Source organism: Lacerta agilis, chromosome 1, assembly GCF_009819535.1.
Source record: "Lacerta agilis isolate rLacAgi1 chromosome 1, rLacAgi1.pri, whole genome shotgun sequence".
Lineage (NCBI taxonomy): Eukaryota > Metazoa > Chordata > Lepidosauria > Squamata > Lacertidae > Lacerta > Lacerta agilis.
Genome location: NC_046312.1, coordinates 6,591,345 through 6,614,561, shown reverse-complemented (window position 1 = coordinate 6,614,561; position 23,217 = coordinate 6,591,345).

The following is a 23,217-nucleotide window of genomic DNA, read 5'->3' as shown; positions in this document are numbered from 1 at the left end:
TTGGCTCGCCAGTTCCAGATAACCCTTTTTGGTGCATCTGTTTTTAGAGAATAGCCAATTTAGAAAATCCATAATAACTCACTCTTCTAGCCCCAGATCTCCTTTTTGCCCCAAATTTGATTTTAAATGGGCGTGCCTTAACCAGTCATATCAACCCATGATCCAAATGACTCTGGAAAATAATTTGAGCCCAGCAGCAACTTTGGTCCCTTAAAATTCTAAATTTAGTGAACAGTCCTAAATTGTTCTTGAGGTGTAACTTTCCCCTGCAGAGATCAGCAAACCATTTCCCTTTAAAATAAGCAAAAAAAAAACAAAAACAAAAACTCCTATCGATCCCAAGTTGCTTATGCAAATTTCTCCTTGGCTTCACTGAGAAGCTTGCGGGGCGGGGGGAGAGCATTCATTGTTTTGAGAAAGGTGGTTGCTTTGCAGCAAAGCAAGCAAAGGAGTATTGTGGCACCTTAAAAGAATATCAAATTTATTGTGGCATCAGCTTCCAGAGACTCAAACACACTTTGTCAGGCTTGATGAGCCCATGAAAGCTTATGCCACGATAATTAACTGGCATTTAATTTGCCCCAAGACTTAGTGTTTAGAACACTTTCTAGTTTTGGTAGCTGTTGATCTTGCTGGCACAGAAAATGCATGTGATGATTGTTTGAAGGGCAATCTGGAAGGAAGAGCAAAGCAGGGCAGTGGGTAGTTGTTGTGGAATCTGAGTGATTAGGGGTTCTAACCTAGCCAACCTGTGCTGTTTCTTGACCAGAATGGTGGTGGTGTTTAACTTTGTCAGAAAAGCCTATTTCAGAGTGTTTGATGTGAGAAAGAAAAGGGATCAATGTACGTGATCTGCCTCTGAGCCATAAACAGGAGGTGACTGAGATGGTCACCCAGAAGTCGTGAAAAGCATTTATTTTAATTTTTTTTGCCACATCTCTTCCCCAACAATGGCAATACCATTTCAGTCTTGTTTCAGACCATAGCACACAGGCTCTGGCGTAAGTTTCCAGATACCTGCTGAGTACTGTGTTGAACAAGCAGCGGCTCTCCCCTCTTTTGCCCCCTGCCCAGCCTGATCTTCGAGGTTCTTTCAACCAAGGTGCCAGGGATAGAATCTGAGACTGTTTGCCTGCAAAGCCATGCCTTTGCCAATGAGCTATGGATTTTCCTGAGACTCCTATGGTAGTTTGTCATGTATCTGAGAGAGATTTCAGCAGCAAGCCTTCTGCAAACACATTTCAATGCACACATGACTTTTGGATATTCTCCTTGTGAACTCGGCACCTGGATAAAATTGTAGCGTGATCCAACAAGTAAAGTATATTTTTGCTATGCTCTAAATACATTTCTTAAAAACAAAACAAAAACCCAAGCCCAAATTTCAGAACTGCATCTCATTCCCATGAGCCCACTGGGAATGGGGGTAATGGCAATGTTTACTTCAAAAGTGTTACCAGCTGTTGAACGTCCTGAGTTATGTTTGTGAAAGCTGGCCTTTTATATACATCAATGTGAATGGATATTAACACAATTTAACTGTTGTACGTTTTGGAAGTACAAGCCATTTTACAGGAGGGGGGGGAATAAAAGGTATTTGAGTATTACCACCTGGCTCCTTTTGATTCTTTTTCACTCTTCAGTGCTGTCAGAGGAATTCACTGTTTGCTTTGTGAATAATGCTTAAAGGCAGCACCGCATTGTGTGACCAGTTGAATAAATATTTGTGTGCGAGTGAAAGAGCAAGTGAGAATGCCCTCTTACTAGATCTGAGTAGTTATGTCAGTGCAATGGATGGACGGACCTCTTTAGTGGACCCTAATTCATTTAAAATGCTGGAAATGATATTTGAATGACACAAATTTAGGTATTTTTGCACACCATTTCAAAGGAAAACAAAAATGAAAGCTACTCTGTTGTTGTTCAGTCGTTCAGTCGTGTCCGACTCTTCGTGACCCCATGGACTCTAAATTATGGTTAATATGGTGAAAATTGAATGCTGGGTCAAGACAAGGAGCAAGAAGGCTAATGGGGTCTGTCTCTGACTGCCTCTTCCATTTGGGAACCACTTGGCTACAGTTCAACTCCCTGTGGCTAAGTGCTAAGTCCTGGTGCGGTAACCAGGTGGGAGAGGGTGATCAGGTGGGTCTTTCCTTGCTGGGTGTCAGTTGGGTAGAAATTACCCCTGCAAGTGCACACATTCACAAACACCCAGAAATACTAGCCGTCAAATCTTGGTCAAATGAGGAATAGAGGCGTCCAGAAAGTTGATATAAAACTAGAAGTCTGTATGGTATAATTTGGACAAATCCATAGAATCCTAGAGTTGGAAGAGACCACAAGGGCCATCCAGTCCAACCCCCTGCCAAGCAGGAAACACCATCAAAGCATTTCTGACAGTCTCCAAAGAAGGAGACTCCACCACACTCCTTGGCAGCAAATTCCACTGTCAAACAGCTCTTACTGTCAGGAAGTCCTTCCTAATGTTTAGGTGGAATCTCCTTTCTTGTTGTTTGAATCCATTGCCCCGTGTCCGCTTCTCTGGAGCAGCAGAAAACAACCTTTCTCCCTCCTCTATATGACATCCTGTTATATATTTGAACATGGCTATCATATCACCCCTTAACCTTCTCTTCTCCAGGCTAAACATCCCCAGCTCCCTAAGCCGTTCCTCATAAGGCATCGTTTCCAGGCCTTTGACCATTTGGGTTGCCCTCCTCTGGACACGTTCCAGCTTGTCAGTCTCCTTCTTGAACTGTGGTGCCCAGAACTGGACACAGTATTCCAGGTGAGGTCTGACCAGAGCGGAATACAGTGGTACTATTACTTTCCTTGATCTAGATGCTATACTCCTATTGATTGCATTGGCTTTTTTAGCTGCTGCATCACACTGTTGACTCATGTCAAGTTTATGGTCTACCAAGACTCCTAGATCCTTTTCACATGTACTGCTCTCAAGCCAGGTGTCACCCATCCTGTATTTGTGCCTTTCATTTTTTTTGCCCAAGTGTAGTACTTTACATTTCTCCCTGTTAAAATTCATCTTGTTTGCTTTGGCCCAGTTCTCTAATCTGTTAAGGTCATTTTGAAGTGTGATCCTATCCTCTGGGGAATTTCAGTCTCCTGGGAATTAGGTGTTGTGACAAGAAGCCTTACGTCAGATGAGTTCCCAGAGTATATGCCATCCTTGGGCTGCCTCTGTTGGCCTAGTTAAAAAACAACACTAAGCCATACTTTATTAAACCCTGCCCAGCCACTTAGCTGTTGATCTGTTTAACATTATCTGAAATCATGGTATCCTGTTTTACAAAACTTTGTAATTGCTTTAAGTACTGCTGCTGTTATGTGTGAACGCAGCATCCTTTCTTAAGTGTGTGGGTTTTTTGGCCACTGCACCCCTAATGCTTACCAAGCTACAAAGCCAGTTGGTAAGAGCAGTTAGAAAACAAGCTAAACAATGCAGAAACAAGCCATGGTTTGTTTTTATCGTCTGTGGGGCAACTCATGGTCAAACCATGGCTTAGCATAATACTGTATGTGAACCAGGCCATTGGCAATATATATTGGTGCAGCTCTGCTTGCTAGCTGTTCCCTGTCTTCATGTAAGGAGATTGAAAGGGGATGGCTGGATGATTAGGAGTGGAAAATGTGGAAGGAGAAAGATTCAGCAGGAGAGGTGGGGAGGGAGGAATCCAGGGCTTTAGGAAATCCACTTTTCTGACAATTCTTCCTGAAAACTGAGCGCAGCAGCTTGGATGCAGCTTCCACCAATTCTCAGCTCGGAGCTTTTCTTTTTCTTTCAAGAACTTAACACATAACAAGTAGAAAGGGATGCAGGGTGGGCAGATCCTCTAGGACAGGGCGTCCCAACTTTTCATACCAAGTGAGCTGTAAGAGTACTTTGACACAGAATCTGTGAGCTGCACACTACCTATTTGCAAGGGAGAAGCAAGGCCAAAATTTCATGCCCCACCCCAGCACTCATGCTGCCTTTCCAAAGCCATATAAGCCATATAAGTGAGACACTGGGCTTTGGGAAATAAGGCATGAGGCCTCTGACAGGGTCTTCGATACCATATCAGTGGTATTTACCAATTTTAGCAAAACTTGAATGTTCACATTCTGTTCTAAGAAGCCCAGTTATGAGATGTGAATGAAACACAGCTTTATGGCCACTGCAGCTACATCGTCTTCATAGATTTGGAAGGGACCCCAGGGGTCATCTAGTCCAACCCCCTACAATGCAGGAATAAGCAGCTGGCCCATGCAGGGATCAGACCTGCAACCTTGGAGTTAATCAACTCTATGGTCTAACCAACTGAAGAAGTGTGCATGCACACGAAAGCTCATACCAGGAACAAACTCAGTTGGTCTCTAAGGTGCTACTAGAAAGAATTTTCGATTTTGTTTTGACTATGGCAGACCAACACGGCTACCCACCTGTAACCAACTGAGCTAACTGATGGGTATTCAGTTTCTGAACTCCTTGGTTTTCAACACTTGCAGTCTATTCCCTCTCTCCTCCCCACCAAGTTGTGTAAAAAACCTAAGAACTAGAAACTTTGTAGGTTTAAAAAAATATAGGGGTGGAAAATACAAAGATTCTGAAGATACTAAAGTCTGCCCCATATCCAATGCTTATGAAAAGGACCTTTGAAGTTCCTTCCAACTCTCGACTGCTCTGTTAACTTCACACACAGAATCGATCTGCCATCCTCCTTGGCTGCTGTTGCAACAGCAACTTGCTCTGAATCTCTCACAATAGCCTATATTCTGTTTCTCTTGGCTCCCCTCCTATGAAATATTCCTGGCTTGATCAGGTAGGAGCTTTTAGAGTGTGGCAAATCTTTTTCTCTGATCAAAGTCCTCATTTTCTCTCTTCTGGTGATTAACTAATACCAGTCTCGCTCTTCTAGTGTGGGTGACCTCACACTGCGCTAAGCTGCCTATCACTTCTATTAATAGGATTATTATGTAAAATGCTCAATAATACCCCAAAGAGATCAAACGGGAACATGGGGAGAAATTATTAAACTGGCTCGCTTCGCTGCTTTAATTTCTACAGCCCTGTGAGAACAGCAAGCAAAACGGCAGCAAAAGAAAGCACCCTTCTGGATGGGGGATCTGGGATGAGGGTGCAGTTTAAAAGGTTGTGTAGGGGTGCCGGGGTGGAGATCCTGAAGCCTTAACACAATGAGTGGGTAGTGGACGTCAGTGGGCCAGGTTAGCAAAGGGAAGGTACAAGTGTAGTTAAATTATGAACGTTTGGTCTATGCAGAACCTGGCACATGCTCTTTCGATGTTCTTGGACTCCCAGCTTCCTTCAGCCCCAGCCAATATGGCTCATGGGGCAGGGATAATGGAAGTTAGGAAATCTGTGGCCCTCCACATGTAGTAGTCTATCCCCGGCTTAACCCTTTAATGCTCAGCCCCAGCTGAAATGAAACCTGGGGGAATGGCGCGTTTTAAGGAAGGGAGAGCGATGGGCCGCAGCTCAGTGGAAGAGCATCTGCTTTGCATGCAGAAGGCCTGAGGTTCAATACCCAGGCAGGTGTTGTATGATTTTATAGCATAGGATCGTAGAGTCGGAAGGGAACCTAAGGATCATCTGGGCCAACCCCCTGCTATGCAGGACTATGCAGCTGTCCCATACAGGGATCGAACCTGCAGCCTTGGTGTTTATCAGCACCACGCTGCATGCACACTTTTTCAGATACACAGTGTATCTGAAGAAGTATGCAGGCACACGAAAGCTTCTACCCAGAACAAACTTTGTTGTTGTTTAGTCGTGTCCGACTCTTCGTGACCCCACGGACCAGAGCACGCCCGGCACTCCTGTCTTCAGAACAAACTTAGTTGGTCTCTAAGGTGCTACTGGACAATTTTTAAACTTATTTCGACTACGTCAGACCAACACAGCTACCTACCTGAGCTTGGGAAAATTAGAAAAATAAATAGGCTAACTCCAGCCTTATTATACAGGAAGGGATAGAGAGAAAACGGACTAGAATGTTAATGTGCATGTGTTGAGCTGTTGTCGCATTATCTGTTTTCAATATCTTAGAGCAGGATGGAATTTACAGTATATGGAAGCCTTAAAATAATGCTCACTTGCTTTGCTTTCTGGATATAAGGGCCAGGTGGAAGCCGGGTGTTCTCAGTATGTGATGGGACAGAGGTGAGTGATTCTTGAGGTATGGTGGACCCTTGTCATTGAATATAGGCTAAAAAGAGGCCCCTTGAAGATTATGTTCATTATCTACATGTTAATGGGCATGCGCCAAATAGCTGCTCGTAGACCCTAGAGGTTCTGCTGCTTTGATTTTCAGGGAATGTGTTTTGTCATATTACATGTCAGGCCTCTTGTACATATGCATATATATTGGCTCTCAGTTATCACCTGTGGTGCAGACACCTGCCACACAGCCTTGTACCAGCTGGCCACGCAAAGATTGCCAGGTTACCACTGGACCGTGAAGGGCAAGGTCTCTGCATGGAAGGAGTTAACCTGGTTCCAACAGCCATGATCTTTCCCAAGGACCATATGGCTTGCAGCATCTCTCGGGCTTTAGGCAGCATACGACTTGTCTGGGAAGCTGCGGGTGGCTGGCTGCCTCATCCCGATGATGAGACAACAAAGCTTTATCCTAAAATAACCGAGCTTTCAGAGCCTGGTGTTCAAGGAACACCACCTCCACAGCACTGGCATTTGAGAAATGACTTAAGTCAGCGTACTAGGTGTGATTTTGGGTGGTAAGGAGCTTCTGAGCTGTGGCCAGCCCTATCCTTTATGTGCAAATTCAGGAGTGCAGGGTCCTTTAATGATAGCCACAGCCCTGCTAATATTATACATTAATACTATAATTAGATAATAATTAGGGATGCACTGCAATGATGGACGCAGATCTCTGTGCGTTGTCTTTTGGCTAGATCCAGTCCCTTGGGATGCAAAAAGATCAAACTTATCCATCCTTAAAGAAATCAGCCCTGAGTGCTCACTGGAAGGACAGATCCTGAAGTTGAGGCTCCAGTACTTTGGCCACCTCATGAGAAGAGAAGGCTCCCTGGAAAAGACCCTGGTGTTGGGAAAGATGGAGGGCACAAGGAGAAGGGGACAACAGAGGATGAGATGGTTGGACAGTGTTCTTGAAGCGACTAGCATGATTTTGGCCAAACTGCGGGAGGCAGCGGAAGACAGGAGTGCTTGGCATGCTCTGGTCCATGGGGTCACGAAGATTCGGACACGACTGAACAAACAAACTCTTTTTCTGTGCACGTACGTGGGATTTGGAGTGCTGCCATATATTCTTTCAGAGTCACTTCAGGAGTGTTTTCCTCGTAAGTTCCATGGTATATAACAGAACTTGCACACCATTTTCTTGGAACTGAAGCACATTCCATTTTCAGTGTTCCTAAATGCTTAGCTTTGGGATGCACAGTGGCTAAAAAGCTGCCCTTCCATGCTTATTGGGTGGCTCCAGTACCCTGGAGACAGGGACCCTGCTGCAGAAATAGTATTAGGTCTTTATTGGAAGCCCCCAAAGAAATCATTGGAGTGCTTAAAAAAAAACCTGGGTAAACGTGAAAAGTGGAGCTACTAAAACAAGATTAGCTTGTTCATCTTGAGAAAATGCTCGCTGTCCTCCTTTTGCATGCTACAAGCACATGCAGATCGACTCACCCGTGCTTTTTCTTGAAGCTTTTCTAGGCATGTGAAGACCTGTCCTTTCCCCATCCATCTATCCACCCCCAAACCCTACACAGAGCAGGTGCAGCCATCCAACCCCTGCCTCAAAAAAAAAAAAAAAAAACAACTTATGCAGATATTGACTGGGGTAGGATGCCCGGGGTCCTTGGGCTGTGTCTTCCACCAGGGTTGCCCAAGACATTTTAGTACCCGAGTGGCAAAACCCAAGTGGCACAGTATTTTCAAAAAGGTGGGGTATTTTGGGGGGGGGGGGGAGAGAATCACTTGCCCAATAAAACTGGTAGATTCTATCCAGAAATGTGTGATAGAACTCTTAATTTTCACATGCATGTTACCTTTGGATTTGTTAACTTCCCGTGGTGGGATTGGCTAGTGATCGCAAAGGGTGAGATGTGCCTGACATCCTCTATGTTTAAGAACCAGTCAAAGACTTTTCTCTTTCCCCAGCCTTTTGGCCTTTAATTCAAAGGGTGACATTTTGGCCTCTTTTAGTGGGATGGGATTTGTTACTCCTGCCTTTTAATTTTATAGCTGTGCTTTTAGGGTTTTTGTTGGTTCTTAATTGTTTTTGATGTAAGTTGCTTTGGTACACTATGAGAGAAGCGACTAAATATCAATAATAATACAGTATGGTAGCTTGCCCGTCAGATCCCTGGACAGCTCATCATGCAAGGATATTGACAGTATGGGGATGAGTTCCTGGAGGAACAGGACGTGATGACGAATTCAGTGAGGTCTACTGTGGCCCCTTTAACCTTCCCCCAGATCCCATCTTCTTGCAATACGTCAACAACAGCTATTTACTTATTTTAAAACAAGGTTGGCTCACCTGTTGCCTTCCAGATGTTGTTGGATTTGAACTATCAGCTCTGACATTTGGCCATTCTGGCTGGTTCTGTTTTTAAATGCACTGAATACCCAGCCATGCATTGAGCTAAATCTCCCTGGATAAAGTCCAAATATACCATGCTAATTAATTTCTAATAGAGAAGCTACACGTAGTTTCAACTGATCCCAGTGCTGCCCTTTTGTTGCTATTGAATCAATGTGTGGCAGTCACCAATAGCAATAACAGATCAATTCTATTTTCAACATCCTCTTAGAGGGCTGATTCCATTTAGACAAAACCTAGGGCAGCTCTTCAATTAGAAGTATTCTTGACTTTGTGCCTCCAGTTCTTATCAAAGAAAAATTAGTTTTCAATGTGCTGGATGAGGCGAAAGGTTTATTAGTAATCAGTTTGTTAAACTGGCCAGATCTTTTCTTAGCAGCTTATATAAAGCATTGGACTAGCAAACAGCATGTGTGATAAATTAAGCTGTCAGTTTTCACTCTGGCCAGAGAGGAGACAATGTCTCTTAAGCAATTGGCACAATAAATCAAAAGCACAGGAATCTCCAAATGGGCAGCAAAGAGTCCTTCGCCTTGCACAGTGTCTGTGCATATGTGATATGCACCCAGAAAATATATTTAGCTGCCTTGGGGTGGGGAGGGACAACAGTGGATAGAGCCACATGTACAACAACAACAACAACAACATGCATTGATGTCACCAGTCTTTTTAAAATATACAAATAGCTTTCATATTTCATAGAATCATAGAGTTGGAAGAGACCACAAGGGCCATCCAGTCCAACCCCCTGCCAAGCAGAAAACACCATCACAGCATTCCTGACAGATTTCTCGCACTTCAACACATGCACACTCCACACAGGGAGTGCTGCAAGTTGTGTCACATGACAGAAATGGCAAATGGCTTTCCAAATGCACTGGAAGCAAAAAAGAGACACTGTTCAGCCATGAACCCCAACTGAGTGGAAGAGATGTGGATGGAGGACAAAGGCATACAAGCTCCTACTTGGGAAGGCGTTGCAAGGAAGGTAAGTGACGAAATATTTGCAAATTAGCGTTAAGCATGCAGTATTCATATTGGGCTGTATCCAAGTAGAACAGGTGTGTGGAAGCTTTGGTCTTCCAGGTGTCGTTGAAACACACCTCCCATCATTCTTGGGTATTGGCCATGTTTACTGTAGGTGATGGGAATCGTAGTTCTGCAATACGAACCGATACAGACCCTGCAATCATCACCAGAGGCTCCCCTTCGTGTGCCTCCTCCATGAGCGACCCAGCACAAGAATAGGCCTTTTCTGCAGTGGCTCCCGGTTTGTGGCATGTCCTCCCCATGGAAGCTCACCTGGCACCTTGATATCTTTAGTCACCAAGCAAAAGCATTTCTCTTCCTTGAGATTCCTGCATTGCAGGAGGTTGGACTAGAGGCCCCTCAGGGTCCCTTCCAACTACAATTCTGTTGTTGTTCAGTCGTTCAGTCGTGTCTGACTCTTCATGACCCCATGGACCAGAGCACACCAGGCACGCCTATCCTTCACTGCCTCCCGCAGTTTGGCCAAACTCATGTTAGCAGCTTCGAGAACACTGTCCAACCATCTCATCCTCTGTCATCCCCTTCTCCTTGTGCCCTCCATCTTTCCCAACATCAGGGTCTTTTCTAGGGAGTCTTCTCTTCTCATGAGGTGGCCAAAGTACTGGAGCCTCAACTTCAGGATCTGTCCTTCTAGTGAGCACCCAGGGCTGATTTCTTTGAGAATGGATAGGTTTGATCTTCTTGCAGTCCGTGGGACTCTCAAGAGTCTCCTCCAGCACCATAATTCAAAAGCATCACTTCTTCGGCGATCAGCCATCTTTATGGTCCAGCTCTCACTTCCGTACATTACTACGGGGAAAACCATAGCTTTAACTATACGGACCTTTGGCGGCAAGGTGGTGTCTTTGCTTTTTAAGATGCTGTCTAGGTTTGTCATTGCTTTTCTCTATGATTCCATTATTCTTCCAGGCCTTTGGCTAATTAATTAAACAAACAAACTTTGTGAAAAATTGTCAGTAGCTTGGACCAAGCCCTTATTTTTGCACCCAGCGCTGCCCACTGTCTACCAGGAAGCTCTTCTGTAGCCTGGTGCAATCTCATGTTTCTGTCATCCTCTTTTCCTCCTCCTCCTCCTCCTCAGAGGAGAACCTGCTTATGAAACATAAAATTACTCATGCAGGAAACTGAAGGATTCTGTGCTTCTATGTTTAATAGCTGCTCCCCCCCCCCACTCACCCCCTTATCGCTACCGCTTCACTATTCTTTATGCCCGATATAAATATTTTCTGCAGTAAAACCAAGGCAAGAGGAATGCGAAATGGACTCGGAGGCATTTGGGATAGATTTGTGTGATTTGGGAGCTTCTAGGCAGTGATCTGCAAGCCAATGAAGGTGGTATAGCCGGGCTTCAGTGTGTTCGCTTCTGCAGACGTCAGTGAGGCAGAGGCAGTTTATGAGCCTTAAGTGGTCTCTGGACCACATCACAAAGGTTGTTTACTTTGGGCTAATCCAACCGGAGGGCAAGTTGCACACATTGTTCTTTTCAAGTGCGGCAGATGTGAGAACTGTTTGTACTTTCCCTAACCTGAAAGATGCAGAATATGTAGCATGGCAGAGTGCGGCCTTAGAAGCATAAGTCCTGGGGTGGGGAAACTGTGGCCTTCCCCCCCCCCCACAACTCCCTATCATCTCTGACCATTGGCCATGCTTGCTGGGGCTGATGGGAGTTGGTGTCCAACAAGATCTGGAGGGCCACAGCTTCTCCATCCCTGTTCTCACCTACTTTGTCACCATAACATGTGTGGGCTCCTTCCCCACAGAGGTGCATCTAGCAACTTTGGTGTACAGCTTCCAATGAAGATTCACCTCTTTGTCCTCAGCTTTGACAGCTAAGGTGTTTTGTTTTGTGGGATCCACCACTTTTGCTGAAATTATACAGTTAGGTTCCACTTGGAACGGTTTTACTCTCTAGACAGCATCTTAAAAAGCAGAGACATCACCTTGCCGACAAAGGTCCGTATAGTTAAAGCTATGGTTTTCCCAGTAGTAATGTACGGAAGTGAGAGCTGGACCATAAAGAAGGCTGATCGACGAAGAATTGATGCTTTTGAATTATGGTGCTGGAGGAGACTCTGGAGAATTCCAATGACTGCAAGAAGATCAAACCTATCCATTCTGAAGGAAATCAGCCCCGAGTGCTCACTGGAAGGACAGATCCTGAAGCTGAGGTTCCAAGACTTTGGCCACCTCATGAGAAGAGAAGACTCCTTGGAAAAGACCCTGATGTTGGGAAAGATGGAGGGCACAAGGAGAAGGGGACGACAGAGGACCAGATGGTTGGACAGTGTTCTTGAAGCAACCAACATGAGTCTGACCAAACTGCAGGAGGCAGTGGAAGACAGGAGTGCCTGGCGTGCTCTGGTCCATGGGGTCACGAAGAGTCGGACACGACTAAATGACTAAACAACAACAAATAATTGCTGTCAGGAAATGGATGTCCAGAATGAGGAACTGACTGTTGTCAAATGTATACTTGCAAGTTAGGGAAAGGCATTTCCATCAGTCCTATTTCTCTCAGCTATTCCTAGGTGTACACCCAATGAAGCAGTTGCTGCAACAGAGAGGCCCATCCCCCAACCTTGGCTTATGTATCTCCCCCACTCAAGCTGTGCACAAGCAGGTGAAGACTATGCCCTCGTGCATCCTGCTTCTGCTCCTCTCTCTTCAATCCTTTCCTGGTCCTGGGAGACAATGGGGGCAGGAGGAGGAGGAGGTGTGGAAGCCCTGGACTCTACCCCAGCCTGATCTCTCCCTCCCTCCTCCTGCACCCATTCTTCACTCTCCAGTCCTGTAGCTCCTCCTGCCTCTGACTCTCATCTCTCATCTCTCAGCTGTTCTCCCAGTTCACTGATTCCCTTTTCCACGTCAAGTCTCCAACCCCTCTTCTCCCGGTGCCCACTCCACAGAACCAAGCCACCACTCCTCGGTGTCCAGCCAGTCCCTGGCAGGTATCAGTGGCTACTAGCCATGATGGCTATGTTCTGTCTCCACTTTTGGAGGTTGTATACCCCAAACACCATTTGCTAGGAATTGCAAGTGGAGAGAGGTCTATGGCTCTCTGGTCCAGTTTGTGGGCTTCCCGTGGGCATCTGTCCACGAGACAAGGCTATCAATCTAACCCAGTGGCTGTTGCCACCTCCAGCATGGACTCCCAGTTCATAATGGCTATGCCAGGTTGATTTGTGACTCTAAAATGAGATGGCCCTGTGTACATTTGGAGGAAGAGCATGACACAAATATATTCCCCTGCCCTTAGTCCTATGGAAAGAACTGTGACTTTGTGGCCGTGATTCCAGCCAATTTAATTCAAGGAATTTGCTTTTCTGTTACAAAAACCTTGGGTCCTTTCTGTGACGGACAAAGAACATCAATCAAGTTAGTGCTTCGAGGGAATGTTTTGAAATATCATAGATTCATCAAAGGGAGCCTGAGGATAATCTATTCCAACCCCATGCAATGCAGGAATATGCAGCTGTCCCATACGGGGATAAAACCTGTAACCCTGGTATTATCAGCACCAAGTTCTAACAAACTGAGCCATCCATGCTGTTGGTCCAAAGGTAGGATATGTTACAATGGGGAGGGGGGGATGTGTTAATTAACATGTTCAGAGTATCGACTGAGGGAGTAGCTGAGGACAGATGAAAATTGCTGTAAACATGACCTTGCCAGTGATCTCGGCATGTTCACGTTGATTAGAACATTTGATAAGCGATTGACTTTCTAGCCTGAGCTGTTGTAGATCTTATCATCAAAGTGCTGCCACATATTGCAGTGGGATTGTTTTCGGATTGATAACTAATTGGGGTCACTTAGGAAATTTAAAAAAAAAAAAAACCCAACCCCAATATCCTGTAAATCCTGGGCTTTTATCTTTTCTTTCTTTATTTAAAAAAAGTAGTTTCACACACACACACAAAATATGCACTGGTCTGGGTAGACAAAAAGTCTAACCCCCAGGATAAGGTGGTTTCATGTATACCTATCACTAATCTTTGGAAATAGCCATGGAAGGTAGGAAAGGGGATGCTGACAAGCTGGAACATGTACAGAGGGGGGCAACCAAGATGATCAGTGGTATGGAAACCAAGATTTATGAGGAATGGTTGAAGGAGCTGGGTATGTTTAGCCTGGAAAAGAGGAGGCTGAGAGGAGATACGATGGCCATCTTCAAATATCTCAAGGACTGTCACATGGAACATGGAGCAAGCTTGTTTTCTCCTGCTCTGAAGGGTAGGACTTGAACCAGTTACTTCAAACTACAAGAAGGGAGGTTCTGACTAAACATCAGGAAGAACTTTCTGGCAGTAAGATCTGTTTGACAGTGGAACCCCCTCTCACAGGAGGTTGTGGGGTCTCCTTCCTTGGAGGTTTTTAAGCAGAGGTTGGATGGCCATCTGTCATGGATGCTTTAGTTGAGATTCCTGCATTGCAGGGAGTTGAACTAGATAGCCCTTCCAGCTCTACAGTTCCATGCTTCTATGATTCTATCCTCAAACTTTTATTTATGTCAGGATCCTTCGTCTTCCTTTCATCACCTGCCCTGTTTGATTAGCTGCATCTCCCGTTGTTGGAAAGTGATTGGTTTTAAGCCTTGCCGTTCAGAGATGAGTGCTGATTTGGAGGGGAGGGCAGGAAAGGCCAGCTCTTGACAGAGGCTCTGACAGGTTGGCTTGGGAATTACATCCCTACCCATCAATTGTTCTCCCCAAGCCAAGCAGGGGCTGCTATCCCTGATTTAAAGTGACCTCAAACAGTGACCACCAGAACGAATGCTTTGCTTTACCTGCCAGTGTGCTCACTGAGACATGGTGAGGTCACTGCAATTTACACCTGCCTGCCTAGATTCACGTTGTTAACCTGTGAGAATTTTTCAAGCCAATTGTGATTTCTTTTTTTTAAAAAAAGAAGAGTATTTATGAAATAGAGCTGCTGGGAGACATGCTTACACATCACTTGTCTCCTAGTAGTTCAGTTATAGAGCATGCAGAAGCTATGGGTTCAGTCCTTGGCGTAGTTCATTGAATTGTTAAAATTTCGATACCACTCAACTAGGGATGTGTGAGTCTGTCAATTTTGGATTCTCTCAGTTTCCGTTCAGTTCTCCACATTTCAATTTGTGATTTTTTTCTCTGAATTTTGCAATGCAGCTCTCCAACCAATAAAGTCACATGCTGGTGGGAAGTTTGCATAAAAGTGCCCGCGGTCATTTAAAATACATGCAAAATGCATTACATCATAGCTAATTGTTTTGCAAAGATGTGCATATCAATCAAAACTGTGTACCAAAATGTGTGTAATTAGGAGACATTCGCTCTCAACGGCTACCTGATTTTCATAAGGTTTTGTTTTTGAAAATAAAATAAAATTGCAAATCGCTGCAGGAATGTGCAAACATAAATTTACGACTGGGAAAATGAGAAATGGAGAGAGACCAAAATTGACAGATTCACACATCCTTAGTCTCAACTGAACAGGGGTTTGGAACTGACAAGGGAAGCCCCATATGTGATCCTAATAAAGTGAGCAGGCTTGTGTTAGCAATGGGGGCCTTTTAGCAGCCCTGCTCCTAAACCAAGTAGAGCTTTAAATGTCACAACAAGCACTTTGAATTTGGTCACACGAGTCGAAGAATTTATCTCTCAGAGTTTAGTAGGGGGATTTGTGGGGAAATGGCTGTCAGTTTCCTATAGTTCACCCCAGCACTGCACAGTGAAAGTACAATTGTGGCTCACAGATATGTGTGCAAAAATATACAGTATGAAATAACATGAAGCAGTGTTGCAAGAGATGCTTTAGAAATCAGTAATGCTGTGGAGCAACTTCCCTTTTTTCTCCCTCCATCCCTCCCTCCCTCCCTCCCCTGTAGTTCAAGCCCCTTGGATTCCATGAAGTAATTGTCTAAGCCTCAGCCTCTACGGGAAAGACATCGCAAGCGAACCAAATAATTAGTTTTTGCTCCAGCGATTAATATAACTCACAAACAGGTAATCTCAGCCCAAACAGGCATGTCTGCAGCAGCCCGTCTTCAAGAGAGGGGAGGGTGGAAGGCAGCAGCCCCCATTTCCAGTATTAGAAAACATTGGCAGCTTCCCCAAAAACAGAACGTGGCACCTGGAAAGGTTGTGGGATCCTGCAGGATTCAGGCTAGGAAATCCAAAGGGAGCAGGATCTCTCTCGTTTTATCTCTGCCCTGACTCTCCTAAACAGCATGCTTGTAGCACCGTGCCAAAATGGTTTCGGACCTTTCAAAAGCTGCTGAACAGAATGCCGCCATCTTATTTATTTGCTGGATCCATTTCTTAGCACCCCTTTCCAAACTGGTGCCCACTATCTTTATTTTCCAGAAACAAGTAGTTGGTAATTTATTTATTTATTTTAAGTTGTGCTCTGTTTGTTTGTTTTTAACCTGTTTTTTTAAAGCTGTTTTTATTATATTTTGTACATTGCCTTGAGGCAGATATGGAAGGCATGACAGATTCCCTCACCCCAGAATGAGAACTGGGTAACTTGACCATTTTTCTGGGTGTTTTTAAAAAACCCAGCTCTCCCTGTTAGCAACACTAGAGAGGTCTGTTTCAGTTTTCTGTGGTAGTGTTTTCCTATATTATCCCACAGCCAAGTGTTTCACTTGTGTGAAGGATGTTTTTTGGCTGCTTATTCCCCCCAAGTAGAGGTTCATTTTAATGAGGAGGAACAAAACTAGACTTTTTATTTCTTTACACTCAGTGAGGTTTTTAAGCTCAATAGTTATTCAAGTGAGGCACAATGCTTAGTTTCAGGCAAATGCTCTCTACACAGAGCTTTAAACCAGGGGTCCCCAAACTAAGGCCCGTGGGCCGGATGTGGCCCAATCGCCTTCTAAATGCGGCCCGCGGATGGTCCGGGAATCAGCATGTTTTTACATGAGTAGAATGTGTCCTTTTATTTAAAACGCATCTCTGGGTTATTTGCGGGGCCTGCCTAGTGTTTTTACATGAGTAGAACGTGTGATTTTATTTAAAATGCATCTCTGGGTTATTCGTGGGGCATAGGAATTCGTTCATATATTCTTTTCAAAATATAGTCCGCCCCCCCCCCCAAGGTCTGAGGGTCAGTGGACCGGCCCCCTGCTAAAAAAGTTTGCTGACCCCTGCTTTAAGCCCTTATTGAAACCTAGTCTGTGGATACTAATAGAATGGTTATTAGTATTACTATATCAACAACACTCACAGCTTCTTCTGGGATTTTTTCTTTTCCCTCAGGGAATTAAACCAGGTTGCCCGGCCTAGCTAACTCCTAAATTCTCACATGGCCCTTCCTTGTGTGCCCCCTCCACGGGAAGTCCAAAGGATGACAACGTGAGAACGGGGACTTTTCTGTGGTGGCTCCCCATTTGCGGAATGCTGTCCCCAGAGGGGCTTGCCTGGCGCCTTCATTGCATATCTTTAGGTGCCTGGTGAAAAAGTTCCTCTTCAATCAGGCCTTTGACTAATTAAACAAGGATAGTGACAAGCTGGAACGTGTCCAGAAGAGGGCAACCAAAATGGTCAAAGACCTGGAAACGATGCCTTATGAGGAACCGCTTAGGGAGCTGGGTATGTTTAGCCTGGAGAAGAGAAGGTTAAGGGGTGATATGATACCCATGTTCAAATATATCAAAGGATGTCATATAGAGGAGGGAGAAAGGTTGTTTTCTGCTGCTCCAGAGAAGCGGACACGGGGCAATGGATTCAAACTACAAGAAAGAAGATTCCACCTAAACATTAGGAAGAACTTCCTGACAGTGAGAGCTGTTCGGCAGTGGAATTTGCTACCAAGGAGTGTGGTGGAGTCTCCTTCTTTGGAGGTCTTTAAGCGGAGGCTTGACAGCCATCTGTCAGGAATGCTTTGATGGTGTTTCCTGCTTGGCAGGGGGTTGGACTGGATGGCCCTTGTGGTCTCTTCCAACTCTAGGTTTCTATGATTCTAAAAGTCTCTCTGTGTGTGATTGTTTTGTTTCTTATTTTGTTATGTATTTACATGGGGGTTGTGTTCTGGGGCACCACACGCACCAGTGCAATCACATATTTTTGAAACACCATTGAAAATGCCTGTGAACACCCCATCCAGCCCCCTCCCCATTCTGATCCCTTTTGTGACGCTTTTAATCACGTCAGGACTTGATGTGGGCAGTATAGAAATTTAATAAATAAAAATAAATACAATAACAAAATAACAAAACAGGTCCCTCTCTATCCAGATTCCTATGTAGGTGCTTTCCCAAGCTTTCATTGATCCCCAACTGGCAGTTTAACTGCCAGTTCTGAATTTTGTAATTGCCAGCTCCTCCTGATTGGCTGATGTTTGAACCATCTCAGATTGGTTTCTGGGTCACCAGGAGGCTGGCCTAGGGTCCATCCATCACAGAATGTGATCAATTAATCAACAGCAATAGTAACTGTCAGGGTCCTAGGGCCTCAGCAGAGCCTTAGGCCTTGAGGTGGCGTGAGCTGCCCTTTTAAATTTCCCGCCAACTTACTCCAGTGCATTGTGGGGGATTTTAAGCGAGGGGATGTAGCTGTCCACAGCTGGCCCTGATCCGGGAGCACGAGTCTGCCACATTCATCACACTGATTGTGAAATATGCCCCCGTGATATGCCAAGAAACCGCACTCGGCTCCTGAGAGTTTCGTTTCTCGTGTGCTACGGAGAGAGTGAAGCCTATGGCTGCTGAGAAACGTTTTAGGAAATAGCAGCTGGGATTCTGAGCCAAGTTTTCCTATTTGCCTGCATGGAGTAGTCAAGCCTGCTGCTGTGTAACGAGGCACAACTGGAACGATCCGTGCCGATATTGAGCTCTTCCCGGCCGAAGGGCCGCTGGCTGGTGCACATCTCTCAGGCGGGCATGAATTGATCGTATTGATTAGGGAGTGTTTGGTGCCTGTGGCTGGTTCAGGTGCAACGATCGATTCCCTGCATGTGTGTGTTTTTTGACACACAAACCCTCCCACCTACGATAGAAAGAGATCAGCAGCTCTTGACATGTAGCAGCTGCCAGAGAGGATTGCAAAGGAACCGTGTGTGTCTCGCTCCTGACATTTCAAGGAGGGGGACCAAATCCATTTTAGAAATTGATTTATGCTTTAATCGGTCTCGGGGCTTCATTATGCTGTGCATTAGCCCGACTGATCCAGGGGCCTTATGTGTTAATGCGCTGAGCGAGCGGTTGATGGGTTCGTCTTTCATGTGTGACCCAAACGGCTCAGTGATCCATCTCCCCTGCCATTGATTTATTAATGATGTCTTACTTATTGGAGGGGGGGCGCTTTTATAGTGCCTTCCTGTCACATGGGTCCCCTCGAGGAACCATGGGGGGAAACTCCCCCCTCTCTTCAAACCTCCATTTCTATTCCTCAGAAGGCAGAAGTAAAAACTCCCCCGAAACAAGCATGAGGGATTAATCGGAATGGTAAGCGCAGCACAGAAAAAAACTTCATGCGATGTAACATTATTGCAAGCAGAAAGAACAAAATCCACAACTAAATGTTTGTTCTCTTTGTGTGTCTTTCAGAGAACAGAAAAGACAACACACACATACACAAATACACCAAGAGGGAACTACTTGCACGAGAGCCAGTGTGGTGTAGTGGTTAAGAGCGGTGGACTTGTAATCTGGTGAACTGGGTTCGCGTCTCCACTCCTCCACATGCAGCTGCTGGGTGACCTTGGGCTAGTCACACTTCTTTGAAGTCTCTCAGCCCCACTCACCTCACAGAGTGTTTGTTGTGGGGGAGGAAGGGAAAGGAGATTGTTAGCCGCTTTGAGACTCCTTTGGGTAGTGAAAAGCGGGATATCAAATCCAAACTCTTCTTCTTCTATAAATTAAGCTAAGAGGGTGTTGTTGATTTATTAACTGTGGTGTCCTCCTCATTGGGGGGGGGTCTGCTTTTATAGGGTCTTCCTGCCATGTGTCTACTGAAGGAACGTGAAGTGGTGTTGTTGTTCAGTCATTCAGTCGTGTCCGCCTCTTCGTGACCCCATGGACCAGAGCACGCCAGGCACGCCTATCCTTCACTGCCTCTCGCAGTTTGGCCAAACTCATGCCAGTCGCTTCAAGAACACTGTCCAACCATCTCATCCTCTGTCGTCCCCTCCTCCTTGTGCCCTCCATCTTTCCCAACATCAGGGTCTTTTCTAGGGAGTCTTCTCTTCTCATGAGTTGGCCAAAGTATTGGAGCCTCAACTTCAGGATCTGCCCTTCCAGTGAGCACTCAGGGCTTATTTCCTTAATAATGGATAGGAAATCAGCCCTGAGTGCTCACTGGAAGGACAGATCCTGAAGTTGAGGCTCCAATACTTTGAAGTGAAGTGGAGGAACCTCTATTTTGTCAAACCTTCATTTTCATTCTGAAAGTATCATCTCACAGGAGGTCTCTACAGTTCATGGGCTGTCTTTGTTCTTGAGCACACGAGTCGCTCTCTGTTCCCTGTTCCTTACACTGCGATCAAGAGTCTTAGATTTTAGTATCCTAGGATAAAAAATCACCTTGCCTTCTTCAACCAGAAATCCAGTTTCTGAAATTCAATTATCCAGACTATACTGAACATTCTCACATTTGGTTGTGGGGTTCTTGTTTTTTGGTGGGGAAGAGGAGAAATTCTAGCAATATTCATGGCAGAGAAAACTGGTATTTTGGGTGAATGCGTGCCTTTCCCCCAGTCCAATTTAGCTCAATTTTCATTTTCACTTTTTTTCCTCCTGTGATGGCTAAATATTCTTTCTACCTGATGTGGCTTCCCCCTTTTTGGGTTAGACAAGTGAATTGCACGATGCCACAACTCCAAATAGCCAATCAGATTTGGCTATAGTTATCTCCCGCTTGGACTACTGCAATGCGCTCTACGTGGGGCTACCTTTGAAGGTGACACAGAAACTACAACTAATCCAGAATGCGGCAGCTAGACTGGTGACTGGGAGCAGCTGCTGTGACCACACAACACTGGTCCTGAAAGACCTACATTGGCTCCCAGTACGTTTCTGAGCACAATTCAAAGTGTTGGTGTTGACCTTTCAAGCCCTAAACGGCCTCGGTCCTGTATACCTGAAGGTGCGTCTCCACCCCCACCGTTCTGCCCAGACACTGAGGTCCAGTGCCAAGGGCCTTCTGGCAGTTCCCTCACTGCGAGAAGCAAAGCTACAGGGAACCAGGCAGAGGGCCTTCTTGGTAGTGGCACCCGCCCTGTGGAACGCCCTCCCATCAGATGTCAAAGAGATAAACTACCTGACCTTTAGAAGACATCTGAAGGCAGCCCTGTTTAGGGAAGTTTTTAATATGTGACATTTCAATGTATTTTTAATCTTTGTTGGTAGCCGCCCAGATGGGTGTGGTACAAATAAATTATTATTATTATTATTATTATTATTATTATTATTATTATTATTATTATTACTATATGACATGATGACATCACTGGGGGCAAGTGAGGACAATTGCTTCAAATCTACCTTGGAGGCTCTTCTCCAGGTCTCACTGCAAATAAGAGGTGAGGAGAACCATGGCTGGATAAGGGCAGCCTTGCCGAACCTGGTACTCATTGTTCCCAGTCAAAAAGGCATACAGGAATAGTATATTAGGAGAAAAATGCGCTGAAATGCTGGTGAATTTCCAAGGTTACAAATACAAATTGTTGTGGCAACATGGAGAACTGAAATTAAAGATGGGGAAGGTGAGAAGATGTACCGTAAGTGGCAGATCCATCCATCCCTACTCTGGAGGGCATCACCATTGGCTGCCACTGAATTGCACACATGTGCATACACACAATCTCGCTCAGCGATTGACGTGCAAGAGCCATGCGGCAGCTACATCCATGGAGGAATTTCTTCGCTTCTGTGAAACGAGGCTCACTGTGTGGTCTGGGTGAACTTTGGGTGCCTTCCAGTAGTTTGTTTCTGGAGTGGAGATGCTCCACGATAACTTGTACTTCCAGCTGCATTAGCTTCACGTCAGCGCTGCAGAACCGGGCTCTTGATAAACATCCCTTCCCCTCTGATAATTCATTTGGAAAGAGCTCATGCGAGGCAAAGCCCACTGTATATTTTCCTTAGGAACTGTGTGGGCTTATTTATTTATTTATTTAGGGGGGGGAAATGTGTTCACTCTTCTTGGCAACCTTGAGCTGTTTGTGCGTCCACACCAATTTTAGGCCAGGCCTCCAGCAAAGTGCATGGCTTTGTCTGTTATTGAATGAATTGACTTTATTACGGTCACAGACCAGCATAAGCAAAACATCTAAATAAACAGCGTAACAGTATGAATCTAAGCAGATAATTATTAAACAAATGGGAGCAAAAACCCAACATTGATTGAAACATATACATAGAATACTTGATTAAGCACAAGCAATGAGTGAGTAAAAACTAATAAGAAAAATTAAAAGAGGCCAGTTAAAACAGCTCTATGGGGTGGGGCTTCAAAAGTGCAGACCTAACAATATGGGCCTTCAATTCAGGACTGATTTGTAGCATAGACCATCCTTCGACAAATATCTGTTATTGACCAGATTAATTAATGAATTCTATGCAAGTAGGTCAAGACTTTCTTGTTCCAGGTTTTTTGGGGAACCAACTGCTTTCAATGAAAGGGCTGGTGCTGTGCTGTTTTTATTGTTAATTATTTGTAATGGTTTTAATAGATTGTGAAAAGGATCTAGGAGTCTTGGTAGACCATAAACTTGACATGAGTCAACAGTGTGATGCAGCAGCTAAAAAAGCCAATGCAATTCTGGGCTGCATCAATAGGAGTATAGCATCTAGATCAAGGGAAGTAATAGTACCACTGTATTCCGCTCTGGTCAGACCTCACCTGGAATACTGTGTCCAGTTCTGGGCACCACAGTTCAAGAAGGATAGTGACAAGCTGGAACGTGTCCAGAGGAGGGCAACCCAAATGGTCAAAGGCCTGGAAACGATGCCTTATGAGGAACAGCTTAGGGATCTGGGTATGTTTAGTCTGGAGAAGAGAAGGTTAAGGGGTGATATGATACCCATGTTCAAATATATCAAAGGATGTCATATAGAGGAGGGAGAAAGGTTGTTTTCTGCTGCTCCAGAGAAGCGGACACGGGGCAATGGATTCAAACTACAAGAAAGAAGATTCCACCTAAACATTAGGAAGAACTTCCTGACAGTATGAGCTGTTGGACAGTGGAATTTGCTGCCAAGGAGTGTGGTGGAGTCTCCTTCTTTGGAGGTCTTTAAGCGGAGGCTTGACAGCCATCTGTCAGGAATGCTTTGATGGTGTTTCCTGCTTGGCAGGGGGTTGGACTGGATGGCTCTTGTGGTCTCTTCCAACTCTATGATTTTATGATTCTGTGATTTTATATATAGATGCATAGTTTTAATTCTACCAATGTTCAATTGTTTTTTAATTATTGTTTTTCTCCTCTGTTTTTAACGGTTCTTATTTTTTAGCGGTAAGTCGCTTTGTGTCCTGGAGGTGGAGTATAAACAAATAACTATAATAAAATAATAAATCAAGGAGAAAAGCAAATGTTCTCAAGAACAAAAGCACACTTGCTTTGTTTTAAAATGACAACTGTCATC